Below are 18,861 nucleotides of genomic sequence, written 5' to 3' on the forward strand. Positions count from 1 at the left end.
AAAAGTGACCGTTTTCAAGGACGATTGGGAATATAAATCTACTTTTTAGAGTGTCTGTTGTCCTTTTGGACGTACTCACAAAGTGCAAGTGCATTTTAAAAAAAGTTTCTAGAGAGAGGAATACAATTTCTTACAAGGCCCTCCAAATGACCTCCGAAATTTTCTAATGAAAACTGGCTATTTCTTTCTCTCGTCCTTGGCTACCAAGGAAAGGAGAAGAGGAAAGCTTGCTCTTTCTCTCTCTCGTTCTTGGCAAGGCAAAGAAGGAAAGAATAAGGCAAACCAAAGCGGGTCTCTCTCTCTCTCTCTCTCTCTCTCTCTCTCTCTCTCTCTCTCTCTCTCTCTCAGAGGCAAAGCAAAGGGTTCTTTCTCTCGTGCTTGAGAAATAAAGCTCTCAAAGGAAGAGACAAGCAAGGAGTCGAAGGCAACAAGCAAAACTTGGGTTAAAGCTCAACAAAGCGGGATTCTTTCTCTCTCTTATATTAGCAACACAAGGAAAATTTTTGCGGCAATTCAACATGTTAAGTCTTATATTCTTCAACACTGATCGCCAGCGGACATTTTGAATCATTGCAGGCTAAACTAATTTGGACTATATTTTGTAAACGATAGCTTAAACTTCTTAATTTGCAATTAATTAAGTTAACGATGCTCTTAATAGCACTGCCTTGGCTATTGTGCGTCGGATTTTATCAGCATCATAAAATTCAATTACTTCAGCACTTTGTTATTGTTTCGAAGAGGCTACTTGACAATTTTGCGATGTGGTGCATCTTTTCCTTCTCTCTTCTCCCACAGCTAGCAGCCCGCGCTGACCCGGCTCACATTTCGAGCACATATCCCCCGATAGCGTGTGGAGCGGGGGTGGGCAGCATGCAGCAGCCACGTGCTGCCACGAGGCCAAGGACGCTGCAGAACACGTGGCCACATATTGGCCACGCAAGCCACCTCGCGGCCATGTGTTTTTCCACGTATACCATCGGCAGCTGATGATACATGTGGCATGCCACGTTGGCCATGTGGTCTCGCACATCGACAGCCACGTGGCATGACACGTAGCATCTTTTGATGCCATGTGTCATGCCACATGTGCTGTCGCCCAATGACAGTACGCGTGGCACGCCAAGTGGCCACGACACTGCCGACATGGCCAACCACATGGCCTACGTGGCATGCCATGTGTACCGTCGGTTGTCGACAGTACACGTGGCAAACCACATGGCCATGAGGCGGCCTGCATGGCATCTCCGTAGCCACGTGGTTTGTCATGGGGGGGATGCGTGGCCCTTGGGCTATGCCCCGCCTAGTGAGCATGGGGCCATGGGGCCAGGCGGGGACACACGCTGCCGCGTGGCAGCGTGTGGCCCTCGTCCACCCCACGTACACACGCACACACATGCTAAGGCTTCTATGTGTGTTGTCACACACACACACACACACACACACACACACCCACACACACACATGCCAACGCGGGGTGTGTATGTGTGTGTAGTGTCACACACACACGGAAGTGCGAGGTGTGTGTGTGTGTGTGTGCACGCGCATTGTGTCACACACACACAAACGCACACCCACACACGAACGCATGTCATCATACATACACACACACACATTGCACGTCCATCACATACACACACACATAGACACGTGCACCCACCTCACACACACACACACACACATATCTCGAATATAAAAAATAAATTAAAAATAATTATTTTTTAATTTGAAAACTTTATAAAGAGCTTTAGAAGCTCTTCTTCATATCACTCACAACTCTTAGCTCTTCATTTTCTCATCATCTCTACTTTTTTATCTTACACTAATTTATCATTCAAGCTTTCCTTTGATCCCACTTTCTTTCTCTCAATATCTTAACTTCAATTTCTTATAAGCCATACCTTTATCTATTTTCATTAATTCTTTACATAAACCATGAGAACAAGAAATCAATCCAAAAACAATGGTGCCGTGGATGAAGTTTATGTTACTACGTTGCAAGAAGTCCCTCCACGATGCACTCAAGAGAGTGAACAATCTCAAGCCTTAAGCTCTCTAGATCGGATCGTGCCCGTTGTAGCCGGTGTGGGTGGAACAACGTAATCAAGTGGAGAATTTAGCCATCATGTGGAAACTGCTACCACAACAGAAGACATAGGAAATGAAGCGTTTGAAAATGTGATCGACAAGAATATTTATTTGGGTTGGGTGGATTCTCATAGAGCTCCCTATGATGGCAAACTTCCACGCTTACCTCTATTTTGACTTTTTTCGAGCCTCGCCATCCACACACATGATGACCATGTGGTGGATTTGCAACTCTCCATTGGAAATAAAAGCTACCAACCAACCATGGCAATATTTATTGTAATAGAGCGGATTCCTGAGGATGATCATAAGCAATTCTCTTGTTGTGGTCACACTTCGAGAGATTCTGCAATGTCATATGACTTGGATGAGGAGCTTCATCTAATCACCGAGCTTAATCACATGGTCGAGAAGTACTTTGTGGTTTGGAATGGAAATCACAGATTGAAGGCATGGATGTGGTGGATGAACGAGAACGACATCCCAATTGAGAAGGCACCAAGAGTGGAGTGCGTACTTGTCGATTTTCAACCCCATGAAACAATGGAGTCTCTATTGGTTTTGGGAATGATAAACAGGTAAATCCAATTGGTTTTGCAAATGTAAATGCATCTTATTGTTTTTGACAATGTGTATTACATCCAGGTGTTAAACAGGGCCGCAAGGGTCTCAGTCCCTCACACCACTACACATGATATATTCATGATGAGAAAGCTAGGGTTGGCAGACCCAACTTCACTCCTACAAAATGAGCGCTTCTGGCAGTTGAGAGGGCTTTGAACTTTAGGGGTCCAAACAAATCAAAGTGGCTAAAATTGCCAATGGCTATTCTTGCTCAACGCATTTGGAAGGTATGCTTGAAAGCAATGCTAAATGAGAATATGTTTTGATTATGAATTCTTATTGTATATGTTTTGATTGTGTCCTTAGCAAATGATAAGAAGAGTTAGATGCTATGTACAATAGTAAAACTGAAGGGTTGCCATCAGAAGGGAGTTTTGACTACGACTTGGAACCTGACGTATACGAGCAAAGTATCGTTTTTGTGCTATCTCAAGCAGAGCAGTATTTCATGTGCAAAGGGCTTGAGATAGAAACAATTGCAAATCCAAAAAATATCAACGACTTTTTTTTTAAATATATACCATTTACAAGCTGGGGCAAGAAGACCACCAGAACGACACCCTCTAGAGTGGAAGAGGTTGCAAGTGCACGCATTAGCCCAAAAGAGTAAGTAAATGTCATTTAAGTCTTTTGATATCTTTCTCTTTTAATTATATCACGATGGAAAAGAAGACTCCCTTTTCCTTTTCTAGGAAGTGCCGCTTAATTGACCTGCTCGAAGGTGGTGATGCAACCTTGAAAGAGAATGGCATAGGGTTGATGGAGAAGGCATGGATCCAGTGGCTTTGATATCATGTGTATTGGTGGCAATTGGAAAGGTGGATCAAGTGATTATATCCATGAATCAATTTGTTGGTGATCTAACTTGTATCATATTATTTCCTGTAGGAGAGTGCTTGAGATGGCCAAGAAAACAGAGGGCAAGAATCAACACGTTGCCATCCAACACGAGAAGACTGAAGAGAGGCATGGTTGCACACTCGCACACACATTGCAAAAATACAGACGAAAGCACTTTGACAAAGACTTCCAGAAGTGGAGTGCACGAACCAAGTCCACAGAAGATCCAGAAGAGCAACCCCACTTTGCTTGTGCGGCACGACACATGTTTGTACAAGTTGGACATCTTTGATTTAAACATTACGTATGTTGTAGGTTATACTAATCTTTGTCACGGTGGCTCAAAACATTATTTGTTGTCTTATAGATGGTGGAGAGATGCTCTAGTCTTTCCCATTCGAAAGCACCCCACTGATGCATGGTGCAGGTCAGAGAGAGAGGAGATAGGCTTATATCCGGACGCGTGGATAGATGACTTGCGGCCCTTGGTGGCTGGATTACCCGGACAAGGAGTACCCACCCAAAGAGGAAGCACTTTACATAGGTATCGTACTATGTAGATTTTGCCTTTGCCATCATGCAATATGACATGGGCACAATAACTTTCTTTTTTTAATCAATAGCGGAGCATGCTGCTTCACGAAAGAAAGCCGTTGTGATAGAGGATGCACTCTCTCCTAACACAACAAAGAAGCTGGCCTCAAAGAAACCGGACTCAAAGAAAGATACAAAGATTGGCTCCACATCGGCCCCGCAAGCACCCTTGGCTGACCGGAAACATGGGAAGAGAAGGAAGAGAGTTGTTGCCTCCACTGAAAGTGAGAGAGCGAGCATGTGGTTGAGGAGTATTTTGTAGAAGTCAGCGATAGTGCTCAGAGACTTGGTGCTATGAGCCACAGTGTACCAACACTTTCCTTCACTTCGAGACCAGTAGGGGGCACCTAGGAGTCCCCCCTTCATGTTCACCATCATAAGGTAGGGCTGCAGAGGACCTATCGGACATGGCTAGAGTGGTCGGAGAAAACCCTCCAGATACATGAAAATGGTTAATGTTGTGTTGTTTTCTTTAGCATTGCATGCTAGCTATATTTGATCTTATGTTGAACATACATATATGCATGTAGAGCCATGCCACCTTGTAGTTCATGCTAGTGTCAAGCGCTTGGCAAAAGATATTCCAGATGTGTTGTGCAATAACAGGTAGACGATGCTTTTTTTCCTTCATAGTTATGTCCACAATTTTAGTGCTAACAAAGATTGCCCGCAGTTCTATGCACTCACTACGTAGATTCTTGGGCTCTCCAGCAAAAATAGGGAAAATGAACCTTGCCTTGAGATTGGGTGGCGTATGTTTCATGTACATGGCCTTTCCTTTACACACTACGCCACATGCAGCTAGCATGGGTGCAGTTCCTTTATGGAACCGATGGTAGCAAGCTTGTGGATGTTGCGTTCCTTCTCACAACCGAGTTTCTTTTGGTTGATGGCATGTTTGTGGCAACATGTCGTGCAGAACATCTGTCCATTGTCACTTCAAAGGCAGAGGGCGCTCATTTCCAGTTGTTGAGGATATTGTACATACAGTTGTCGGAGTCTAGCTGCACGACTATTTACGACTATGTAGAGGGGGTATGCTGTTTTCTGTTTTGATATTGATCAGTATTTTTGTTGTTCACATTTCAAAATATCTACGTTTTAATGTTATTCGCAGGTTGGTACTTTGGTTCTAGTCATTTTTTCACCCCCTAAAACTGGCGGGTGTCGGATTTTGAGGTATGATTGAGTGGATGGAGAGATTACAGAAAAAGTACATGGCTTCTCTATAGATGACAACATGTTGTGGGAGAAGCTACCAGGTACAAATTCCACACAGTGGATGCTTGATCGTATGGGTATGCCTTATCGTAGAGGTGTTGAGAGGAGTCTAGTGTTTGCGAGGTGCTAGAAACTTATTGGATTTTTTTACTTCGTGTTCCTAAGAAATTGGAGGTATAACAAATCTAATGATTTTCGTTGTTTTGTAGCTGGCTACTAAGTATCTTCACAAACATGGGAGATGCTGTGTTGGACTATTTTGCAAAAGTGGGGACATTGGCAACACAATGTTTACTGTTATGCAAGCATTGCATCAGTTGTGAGAAGGATTGGTCAGTTTTTAGTTTGTCTAGGGCCGGCTCAGGAGTGACAGAGTTCATGTAACTAAGCATCCAAAGCAGGTGATAGAGTAGATTCATCCACTGGAGCCACCCTTCCCGACACCACTCAACAGTCAACGGGGAACAATAGCAGCTCCACGTACTACTTTCATGGCCCCAATGTTGGCATGACGTGCAACTGGACCATCCACCAGTGCATTCAATGCCTCCACATCTGAGGCCCCACCCGAAGTTGATCCATTGCCTCTTTCAATAACTATAGGCCTCCCCACATATGGTTCATACCCTCTGCCATTTGGAGGAGTTCCCCCACCATTTGGTGCATTGCCCCCATTGGCACGACCTTTGTTTCCTCCCGGAGCATATGGCCCCCCGCCGCCCTTCTTTCATCCATCTCACCCATGATGTATTGCCCCCCCCCCCCCCTAATATGTATTTACTTTTGATGCAATGGAACACATGGATTTGGGGTTTGCTATATCAAATAGACCATAATTGTGTGTAAGATACTTCTCTTTGTCTTATCAATAGTGTATTGAATGCATCCATGGTGGTAAATCATGTTTTTTCTTGAATGTAAGTTGGCACTGAACGTGCAATCTTCATCAATGTTACATTTTAGTTGAAAACGGAGAGAGAGAGAGAGAGAGAGAGAGGTAGATAAAGTATCTTTTTAGAATTCGCTCGCCCAATTCTCAAAAAGCGCTCGCCAAAAATTGCTCGCCCGAAAATTGCACCCGAACACAAACAATGTGTGTAAGCAAGTAGCTTGTGTGTATCTGTAGCATGTGCAACAAGCTAGGTGCATGTGAAAACTAGTATATTAGTAGCTCTTTGTAATCTCTTTTGTGTGCAATAATCAACTTAATTTTCATTTACTCTATTGTGCAATAGTTTCTCTCTAAAGCTCTACACTAACCTCTCCAAGCATTCCATTAGCATGAATGGCTCACTAATACACCCGCCGTAACTCTTCAATGCATGCATTGCACACATAATGCATACCTGATGCATCCAATGCACACAAGTGGTACTATGCACACACATACTCCACCATAGCGAGCTCACATAGGATGGAGAAACGATGCACATTTGAATGAATTTTAAATTATTCTACTTACATAAGTGGTAATTTGACTCAAAACTATAAAAAATCCAAAAGTTTAATAAGAAAAAAGGGATTATTTTATTGTCTCCCACATGTACATGTATTCTTTTCTAATACCGTATGAATGCACTTGATATATATATATATATATATATATATATATGGTTTGGCATTCTCTAAGTGCAAAATGCACACACATGCACATGATGCATGCATTGTACACACAATCTTCACATGATGCACCAAATGTACACATAATATTGTCCCCATCATGTACACATATACCCACATAATCTCCACATAATGCACACAAAACCAAAACAAATGCAAATAAAAGCGATTGAGCAAAAAGAAAATAAAACTTTAGAAACAAAAACAAATTCAACCTAGGACCTAAGCCAAACAAAACATTGGGGTGGCAACTTATAGTAAATTCATCACAAAAGAACCATCTTCCTTGTACCACATAAAAATAGGGGAGTCTATTAGATTGAATGCCCTCCACCATTATATAGATGTGACAAAAATGGAATAACATGCATTCTAGTGATGGAACTTGATTGTCCTTCTCATTGTACATGGCCATTGAATAGTTAGGGTCAAACAGGTCCCTTGCGTCATTTGATTCTAATGCTTATACCTAATAATCCTATGATACAACATGTACTATCCTTAGTGCATGTGACGCTGATCATAGAGTCTATTTGAGAGACATACATTAGAGTAACTAGTAATATGGTATTTTATGGCATGATACAGCATCTAAAAGCGAGTATGGCACACCTTTTCTCCACACATCCCTCCCATAACCCCATCTCCAATAGCACGTCACTATACATCCTATTCCTTCCACATCTTAGAATCTCACGCCTCTTGCTTCCACTATGGCTTCTTTGCAACCCTATTATGAGCCTCCACATTGCCCCATAGGGCGCAAACATTCATCTCAAGAGCTTGGTCATTGACTGTTGCATTAATCATCTAGAGATGGTAGTAGTAGTGCATGTTGGGATGAAAGATCTGCACCCCAAGGCCACCGTGAACTCAGAAGATTGCGATACAACCAAAGACGATATTAGTGGGTAACCACTTTTTCTTAACAATCTGTTTTTTTTTAATTCTATTTTGAACCCTGCCAATAAATGTTATTTTTGAACTCTTTGAAAGTTGGAAAAACCCTCCCTTTTAACTCATGTGCTACATTTGAACATTTTGAGAAGGACTCTTGGGCATTGTTTAATGGTGAATTTGAGCAATTTGATCACTACTTCACAAATGTAAAGGCCCTTATGATCAAGATTCATTGGTACAAGTGGGAGACAAGGAGAAAAATATATTTATCAGTAAAAAGTTGCTACATCATTACTTCAAACACACATCAAACTAATCTTGCATATCTGAAAATGTTCGCTGTCTTCATGGCATTTCAATGCGGTCCTAATAATTAAAGCATTTCAACGAGGTAATAATCAAAAGTTAGCAATCCTAATGGCATTTGCATGAGGTAATAACCAGAACCAAAGAGATGATGACTAGTTGTTGAGTGGGGTTCAATGTAAGGCGGATCTATGTCAAGGAAGAACGTACCTATAGGCTTGATAACACTGCGGAGAATGGTGGGGTGGATGACGGCCGCCTTCTCAGAAATAGTGTCGATGCTAGGAAGATAGCGACCAATATCCCGTGCATTGATACTACTTGAAGGGGGCGATGCACCACTAGTAGTGAGGAACATCCGCACCTTATCCACATAAGCTTGTTCAACAGGCGAGAGGAGAGGAGACCTTCCTAAGCCTACTTCAAGGTAAGCTTTGGATGAGTAGGTGAGAGCTGAACTGTGTTGTTGAAGAGAAATCTCATTTGGAAAGACGTCCTCCACAAAGGCTACAAGTGAGTTCGACTCCATTGCGGGAAGGTCCATGCATGTGGCACTCCAGATGACGAGGGTTCGAATCCATACATAGTGTAGGAGACTCCACGAGCCCGGAAGAAACACGCTGCTGCTTTTATGTCGAAGCAGGCAATCCAAAACCATCGTGGCTGCCTTTGGGGACAGAAGCTGCAAGAAAGGCCTGCATGCGGTGCAGCAATGGGGTCCAAGAGAGATACACAGCCACCCCACCATAATATCGACGTCGATGCTGAGAAGGCCAGGTGAAGAGCAGATGAGCGTTAGGATTGGAGCGAGAACGGTAGGCGAGTTGCTCAGCGTTTGGAGGGTGTCGAAAATGACGCTGTGGAGACGAGCTTTCAGGTCAAGTACGATGGCGAGGACGGAGGCGGCGTGCAGAACAGAGAAGGCGGTGGGGAGGTCGAGGGAATCGGTGATGGTGTCGGTGTAGAGGAACTCGAGGGCGGGGAGCAGAGCGGTGGAGGGGATGGAGCCCACATGGACAGTGTGGTCAAGGTGTGTATTGGTGCAGAGAATGGCGTGGAAGAAGGAGGAGCGAGCCATGAGCAGGGAACGAACCGCATGCAGCGTCACGCCATCCTTGCAGAGCAAACGCAGGTTGCTGCAGAGAGGCTGGTTAATCATGCATCGGAGTCCCATTCGCAGTTGTGTGAATGTCTCCATTAGCCTGCTGCAGCTCTTGCGGTCATCATCATCATCAATGTACTAGTCCAGCTCCCCTAGACTGTCACCCTGCACATGCACACGAATGTTCTCCATGCTTCAGCTCCTTGCTTTTTTCTGTCTGCGTTATAAGTGTTCTCTATCGGCAGCCTTCTTTACCGCAGTTAGCCCAACAGAGATACTCGGTGCCTTGCTGGCCCTTTTCATCCCCATGCTCATTTCAGTCGGGACTTCTCTAGTATCAACCCTCGATATTTTCGTTGTAAGGAGCGTCCGATCCATTTTGGAAAGTAAGGCAATCCATTTGGATGGCATCTTTGACTTTGACCTGCATAAAAGGAAAATTAAAGTAAGCACATTCAAGTTAATACAAAGTAAATTAAGACATAAATATAAGAAGTTTTAGAAGTTTTTTCTCCATGAGAAAACGAAGAACGACGGTGCCATCGTTGCTCAAAGTGATAAGAGTGAGTTTTTATGCAAAAGGCGTTATATTTTTAACTATCTCCTCTTTTAATATTGAATATTTAACACCTATCGTTTTTTGAGCAATGAATATTTAATCCCTCTCGATTTTTGAGCAATGAATATTTGCACCTTCAATTTTCTCACTTGTTGAGATATTCACACTTCAAAGTGAGAATCAAGGTGTGGAAAATGGCCCTTTTTATCATGTTGAGAAAAATTCTAAAACTTGTTGTGTATCAGTACAAAATAAGTCTAGCACAACACCATACACTTCAAATCACCTTGCTGAAGTGATTGTGGTGTTGAAGTGACTCTTGATTCTCACTTTTCTATATCTCTATTCTCGCTGTTCTGCATCGTCTCTCTCTCTCTCTCTCTCTCTCTCTCTCTCTCTCTCTCTCTCTCTCTCTCTCTCTTACACACACACACACACACACACACATTCCTATCTTTCAATACTGAGTAGGTATACCCATTCTACACACCTAGGTATTGAGTATGACATTCAATGTGGTCACAAGATTTTCTTCATGGAGTCTCCACCTATGTGTTGGCATGCCCAAGTCTATATAACTTATTGTAGTTGTAACATTTAATGGCCTAATAACTTATGTGTAGCGGAAATTAGCATGAACATAGTGGGCATTTCATTAGAATAGATTCCTAATGAGAATTACAAGAGTGCTTGGGTGGAGAGAGCAACAAAAAGCATAACACCTAGTTAGATAGCATCTACAATACTTTCAAAAGAGAGAGAAATTAAGCTATTGACAACATTTGAGGACCGGATTTTCATGGAGCAGGTCCCCCCTCCAAAAGGCTTTGTATTATGGTTTCTCCCATCAAGAGAGACATTTTACAATACAATTCTTTGTGTTCCTTCAAGACTAGCTAGTGCAATGAAGATGGAAACTCATCGACAATACTTTCAAAAGAGAGAGAAATTAAGCTATTGACAACATTTGAGGACCGGATTTTCATGGAGCCGGTCCCCCCTCCAAAAGGCTTTGTATTATGGTTTCTCCCATCAAGAGAGACATTTTACAATACAATTCTTTGTGTTCCTTCAAGACTAGCTAGTGCAATGAAGATGGAAACTCATCGACAATACTCTCAAAAGAGAGAGAAATTAAGCTATTGACAACAGTTGAGGACCGGATTTTCATGGAGCCGGTCCCCCCTCCAAAAGGCTTTGTATTATGGTTTCTCCCATCAAGAGAGACATTTTACAATACAATTCTTTGTGTTCCTTCAAGACTAGCTAGTGCAATGAAGATGGAAACTTCATGCACTAAGCAAAACACTTAACAAACACAACTTGAATTATCCCCGTTCTCAGACCCAAGACCTCACACACCTTCAAAGATGGTGAGAGCTAGCAGGGTATGAGAGTAGATTGAGAGAAAGAAGGAGTATCTTACGAGAAAGATGTACATCTCCTCACATAATCACTCATATGTAGCATAGCTTAGCTTAGTGATTAGCTTGGTAGAGGAGATGAGCATGGATTGAAGCTTGGCTCTTGGTTGGATTTGCATCCACATGCCAAGAGAGTGTTGATGTAGGCTTCTATCTCACAAGCTTGGAGTAGGTGATGAGTTCTCCATTAAAGATTGGGAAGAGATAGTCTTCTCTTTCTTCACACATGAGCTTGTGTGAGTGTGTGTGTGATAATGCTTTGTAAAAATCAGTCCCCCTCTCTCTCTTGGGCGAGCCCTCTTGCTAATTGCTCTTGCTGCAGCCTCATTGGCCCTCCCCAAGTCAAGCCAATTACAATTAAGCAGCATAAGTGATAGCCTTCTGACATGTGTCCCCCTTTCCCCTTTTGTGAGAGCTTTAGGTAATTAAATAATTAAACTAAACTCTCATTGGACCCCTTTGCCTCCTGGCCAATAGGAATCAGGCAAGCCATGGGGCTCCTGAATGCTCATTGGACCCCTTGGGAGACTGCCCAATAGTCTTCTAGGAGACTTAATTCTCATTGGTTTCTTTTATTAAATGTTTTTAAAATAATTAAACTAGATTTACTCTAGCTTAATTCTCATTGGTCCACTTCAAGGGTCATCCAATAGAAATTGGGCACACCTTGTGGGCATCTGGCCTAGGGAGCTGACATGTGTCCCTCATTCCCTTTGTGTAAAGGGAGCCTGTGTGTGTGTGTGTGGCTTTCTCTCTCATCCCCTACCTTTAGGGCTCGCCCCCTCCCATGTAGGGATGTGCAAAGACTTTTAGGGCACACACAAAGCATCCAATTTTCCCTAGGGTTGACCTTTGGACACAACCTTTGAATTTTGGAACCTTAGCATTTTGGAAGTCTTAATGGGCTGAACCTTAGGGTCTTTTTAGCCCATTGTTGCACATGGCTCTTTTGCAGATGGCCCCCCCTTTGGATCCCTATTTTCCCTCCTTTGGATCCCTATTGTGGCCGGTCTGCTAGCTTAACCAATATTCTAGCTTTTTCTCCCCTGCCCTTCCCCACATTAAATGATCAGTTTAATATGAGAAAATCATTTAGGAGAATTAGATATTTATTATTATGACATTACCTCTCTCTTGAAATCATAGTCATCCTCGACTATGGTGTAGAGAAGATAAAGCATGTTCATGAGTCCTTTTCTTAGCGGGTAGAGGATCCCTATGTTACCCTACGACATCATTCCGTAATGGATGACTAGTCCATTTGGCGCTCACTACAACAGGTTGTGTGCTCTTGTGACGCTCTTAGCGACGGAACTACACTGGGTTTTTATAACCCCCGGCGTCGCTATAACCGTCGCTAAAAGCGTCGCTACGAGAGCGTCGCTATCTGCGTCGCTATAGGCGTCGCTATGAGCGTCGCTATATAGCGACGCTCATAGCGACGCAGATAGCGACGCTCTCACAGAAGAGTATAGCGACGCATATAGCGACGCTACAGAGCCATAAATAGCGACGCTTATAGCGACGCCTGAGAGAATATTTTTTTGGTGGCAGGGCATTGAATGCCCTGCCACCCATCAACCATATTGTACTTGATTCACTTTTTAAAAAAAGTGCAAAGGTAAATAATAGACCCAAAATAGTCACCCACAAGACGCATTGTTTGCAAAATTGACAATTGTACACATCATAGACAAATTGAATTGATTGGCAAATGTAATAATGACAATTGTACAACATCATAGGCATAAAGAATTGATTGGCAAAAGGAATTGCGGTGACAAATGTAATAATATACATGGTTCAAAAAGACGTATAAAATCCATCTCATGATACATAAGCTATGAGAAACCCTAAACTAATGCTATCTAGCTACGGCTAAACTGACGTCGTCTAATCAGACGTCTCATCGCGTCCAAGCGGCGTATCTGTCGGATTCTGCAAAAAAAGACAATAAGACAGTTTTCAGTAAATATAAACATATAACGACATTTATAAAACAATACAAAAAATAAAAAAGAGTAAACCCTAATACTAACCATGCCGCCGCGAGAACTGAGAATGTCCATCAGGGCGTTTAAGCCCTTCCTGCCTGCGTACTCGCGCTCGTACGGTGTGGGATCACGTCCTGTCATCGACCACTGTCAAAACATACAAAGATTTCATTATGTTAGAACTAAAAAACTCATAAACCCTAAACTATCGAACATGCATAAAGAGCAATGTGAAAAGACTTACAAAATCGGCCTCAAATGATGCCCATCCACCGCTCCCCAAGTGGTGCGAGCTCCCTGCCTCTACTCGCGCTCTGGCTGCATCCTTTTGTTGCTTCCACTTGTCGGGATTCTCGCGCGCTGCTTTCTTCGCATTCTTCCAATCTTCTTTGGCCAGCCAATCTGGCCTATTCCACCCATTCTTGATTGCTTTTTGCACTTCGGAACGCTTGTGTTTGCAGTATTCGCGCATTCGAATCTTCATCAGGTCTTCATTGAAGCGCTGATCCCGTGTTGGAACGGGAAACTCATCATGAAGTATGCTGATGACTCTGTTTTTTAAATCACTTGGTACTTCACTCCATTTGTTTAGTATATAGTGTCTAAACAGCTGAGAGCAAAGACCACGCATGCGCGAGATCACCTTCTTGCCGTCATCATCCATGATGATGTCGCCGCTGATGTCGACGGAGTAAGGCAAGCCCTCTGGCCGGTGACGCGTGAACCTGGGTGTCCCGGCAGGGGTCTCTAGCGGCGTGTCGATGGAGGTACGGACGTCAGGTGTCTCCATCGGCGTCTGGGCGCCGAAGCGAGGAGTGTCGAGTGGGGTGGCTCCTGGCGGAGTAGGTAGAGGTGTGTAGCTTCTAGGAACAGTCAGCCGTGCAAAACCTGGCGTAGACGGCGATGCTGTGGCTGGTGTGGGGGCGGGCAAAGAAGGGGAGGGTAAAGAGCCTCGTCGAACACGAGGCGGTGTGGAGGCATCGGTGGCGGAATCCCCACAACAACCGCCACCGCCACCACTAGAGCGCCGGTGTCTAGACGAGTGTGACGCTCGTCTCGTCGACGCCGAAGCTTCGGAGCGTGCCGAATGCTCCGAAAGAGAGGGAGATGCGGATGGTGTAGGAACGCGCGATGATGCGCCAGAGCGATGACGCTCCACGTACCACTGTCTCTGCTGCGGTGACAAAGAAGAAAGAAACTCCTCATCATCCATACCTGCATTAAACACACGAATATTTAAACTCCTTATTGAATGAATAGAGTAGACAATGACGCAAAGACCATTAAATACAATGACGTAATGACGCATATAAATACAATGACGCAATGAATCGAGTGATAGAAGAGGCAAGTCGAAAACTCAGAATTTTCAATCAAAAGATGTGAGCGCGAGTAGAAAAGAGCGTTACACACCATGGAAGCTACTTAGAGAGCTAGAGCTTTTACAGCACGGAGCAAAATTGTTCAAATACAATATTTGTGGCTTTAAGAGATCTCTCTCTCATCCTCGCATAACTCAGCATAACTTCCTATATCTATATAGAGCTCTCCGTTTAAACACATATCCTCTGTTTCATTTTGTAGCTCCTCTGCATGCACCCCATATAGAGTAGTAGCATCTTGATGCTCGTCTGGCACCACCGCAGCGGCTTCTGATTGAGCATCTTCTCTGATCTCCTCCATTGATGTCGTTGTGATTGGCACATGGTAGCCTTCATACGTCCTTGCACTACGAGGGGCTACCTCTATGACGTACCACCAGTTTGATGTAGACTTTGTAGGATGAAATACTACCTGCCAGAGCCACATAACTTACATGAGAGCCACATAACTTGTAAAAGGGGGATGTTAACTATTTATATACTTACTTGTTCACAATGCTCAGGTAGTACGAAAGTGTCTCTTAGGTCAGTCCATTTCTTAGTAGAATCCACCTCAAGAAAACCAGACTCTCCTCTACGCACAGTAGCGTTTCGACCCTCCATGATTATCTTGAACCATTGCACGTCGAACAAGTCGACAAAAAATCCTCTGTAATCGATCCTCAAAATCTCTTGTAGCGTAGATTTGCCTCTTCAGTGAGGGTGCCCTACGTGCATTCAGTCTAGGTCCACATGTGACACATGCTCTGTATCCGCTTGTTTGAAGCCCTGCATGTATACACATGATAATAGATCAACTATGGGGAAAAACAAGATTTACAGTGTCTGAGAGAGGAGTGTCAATAGATCACCTGAGCATTCTGTTAGCCCGGGATAGTCATGCATGGTCCACATTAGAATACCTCTGATCAAAGCATTCCGTCGTCCTGTGTGTCGGCTCATATCCACCACCTCTATGCCAATCCACAATTGTTGTAGCTCTTCCAATAGTGGACGAAGATACACATCCATATTCCCCACTTTATATCGCCCTGGCACAATCAAGCTTAGCCATAGGTGCCCCTTCTTCGTAGTCAACCACGGGGGAATGTTGTAGTTGACGATGACAACGGGCCATACACTGTAAGATGTTGATCTTTGACCAAATGGATTTATGCCATCCATAGCCAGGCCTAAGCGCAAATTTCGAGCTTCCCTGGCAAAATCCGACCATGTTCCATCTATATGTTTCCAGGCTGCGCAATCTGCAGGAATTCGTAGCACACCATCCGAAGATTTATTCTCCTCATGCCATGATGCTAGGGCGGCCATGGACTTACATTCGAAGAAATGCTTGATGCGAGGAAGCAAAGGAAAATGTCGCAAAACCTTTTGTGGAATTTTTGTCCCGTGGAGATCTACTCGATATCTTTCGGAATCACATTTCGGACACTTCTCCATGTCTGTGTATTCCCCTCTGAAAAGAATGCAGTCATTAGGACAAGCGTGGATAGAATTGTAATCCATCCCCAAGTTTCGCAAAATCTTTCTTGCTTCATCTCGGGAATCTGGCATCACATTGTCAGCTGGTAGAATGTGCTCTTTCAGCAATCTACACAACATAAAAATATGATACAGTCGTGTAAAAATCTATCAGATCATTATACATTTAGAGTTCTATTAAAGTAAACTAATTGTAAGTGATCACCTGAAAAGCGCTGTGACGCTAGTGTCACTCCATCCAAACTTTGCCTGCATGTTGAGAAGAACCAGGAGTGCTTTCAATCTAGACATACGTGCTCCATTATACAATGATGTATCGGCTTCACTTTTCATATCATCATAGATAAGCCTTTCTGAATCCATGATCGTCTCAATCATTTCATCAATCTCGGGCTCAAACATTGCCTCGTTGGGAATGTGCTCTGCATGATCATCCCCCGAGCTGTCAGAGGCTACATCTTGTGGCCTCACATATGCTGCTTGACCAAAGCGCCTACGAATACGTCTATTGGGTTGCAAGATTGCTGCTTGTTGGCCAGCGTCAGAGTCCGACGAGTTATAATTGGCAACAACTCGATCTATAATAGATGGATCGAACTCGCCAAATTCGCGAGCGTGCTGCAAAGAAACACGTCTTGTCCGTCGCACAGCATGCTTGCATTGATTACAAGGACATAAGACCCTCGTTGAGAGATAGGTGTTTCGGTTGGACGGTCCCACATCCTCGTCGCTACTCATAATGAGGATTAAAAACTTATAACCTGGACAACAAATTTAATATTCTATTGGCATTCTTCGTCTTATCTCTCTCTCTCTCTCTCTCTCTCTCTCTCTCTCTCTCTCTCTCTCTCTCTCTCTCTCTCTCTCTACCTCACATTCTCTAGTCATGTCCAATCCCCGCACACCTCGGTCTAGAGGTGCACGGAGATCAGAACCACAGGGTTATAATCTCGTCTTTATTGGTCAATACCTATATTTGTGGGTACAAGAAATCTAGACACCCACGTCTACATGATACTGCATGTAGTGGACAAAATCCCTTTGCCTCTTCTCTAGCTGTAGCACTTCACTTCATCTTAACATCTTTTCACAGTAGATCTTTTCACTGTTCGTCTAACTCTAAACCCTAAACCGTAAGTAATTCTTGCGTGGACTCGATCTAACGTAAATAAGCGTAAATCTAAATAAACGTAAATCTAACTAAAAATAAAGCTAAATCTAATTTAACGTAAGTCTAATGACTAGAGGTTGTCTAGATGGTCATTGTGTTGGGGATGTAGTGACTCTTGCCGCCCTGAAGATCCACCTTCTTCCCTATCTTCTGAAGACATTTCACTAGTACTTTTGGATCGACGGAGCCCACCATGAGTGAAGGCAGCAATACCCTATATTCCATTGAGGGCTTTCTTCACCCGCTTCATGCAGGCATCGCAGTCTATGGAGACCCGCATCTAATCTAATATAACGTAAATCTAAATCTAGCTTAAATAAACGTAAATCTAGTTAAAAATAAACCTAAATCTAATTTAATGTAAGTCTACATATAACCTAATCTTTAACGTCTTTTAAGATAGTTTCCTACGACGTTATAACTCTCTTCTTCCTGTGTGTGTGCGCGTGTGTGGATGTGTGTGCCAATAAAAAGAGATAAATGGTATAACCTTTCTATCACCCATGCCAAGTATGATAGATTGATTATGCCATTTCTCTCTTGAATAATAGGTCTTCAGTTCAACTCCTCGTCGGCTAGATCTTTAGGTCTTTTAATTTTAATTAGTTTCCTACGACGCTCCCTTAGTTTCTCTTTCTTTCTCTCTCAATGTGTGTGCGTTTTTTTGGATCGTATGCATGTTTTCTTTCTCTTTTCCTCTCTCAATGTGTGCGTTTTTTGTTTATGCATGTTCTCTCTCTCTTTTCCTCTCTCAATGCGTGCGTTTTTTGTTTATGCATGCTCTCTCTCTCTTTTTCTCTCTCAATGTGTGTGTGCATTCTTTATTTATGTATGTGTGTGCGTTTTTGCACTCTCTCTCGCTCTCTCTCTCTCTCTCTCTCTCTCTCTCTCTCTCTCTCTCTCTCAAAAACACTATGTGTGTGTGTGTGTGTATGTGTGTGTGTGAGAGAGAGAGAGAGGGAGAGAGAAAGAGGGGAAGGGAACATGAGAATGAGGAGAGGGAAGGAGCATACCTGGCTCTCCTTCCTCTCCTCGTGTGTGTGTGTGTGTGTGTGTGTGTAAAAGAAAAAGAGAGAGAGAGAGAGAGAGAGAGAGAGAGAGAGTGAGGGAGAGCGTTACCTGCTCTTTGCTTGAGGGCGCCGAAAAACTCAGATCTGAGATCTGAGTTTTTGGGCGCGCTCGGTTATTTTTTTTACCCCAGCTGGCATCGCTATGAGCGTCGCTATAAGCGTCGCTATGAGCGTCGCAAATTTCTTTGTAAATTTGCGACGCTCATAGCGACGCCGGGAATTTTTTTTTTTGAGCGTCGCTGTGTGAGCGTCGCTAATGTGAAGAGCCTCTTGTAGTGGCTTGAGAGCCTGAGGCTGCCGAAGTATATCTGCACATTAGTCCTATCAGTCTTCCATAGTAGAGTGACAAGCTCTACTTGGTGTTTGGGAGACGTTGTCTCCACAAACTTGATCTAAGCATGCATACTACTTCATTTTTGTGCACAAATAAAGAAAAAGAGAGTCTTATAAGACAAAAATTTTGTTCATTTTTAACATTTTGTAC

This window comes from Adiantum capillus-veneris, chromosome 18 (genome assembly GCF_014529385.1).
Source record: "Adiantum capillus-veneris isolate H3 chromosome 18, ASM1452938v2, whole genome shotgun sequence".
NCBI lineage: Eukaryota > Viridiplantae > Streptophyta > Polypodiopsida > Polypodiales > Pteridaceae > Adiantum > Adiantum capillus-veneris.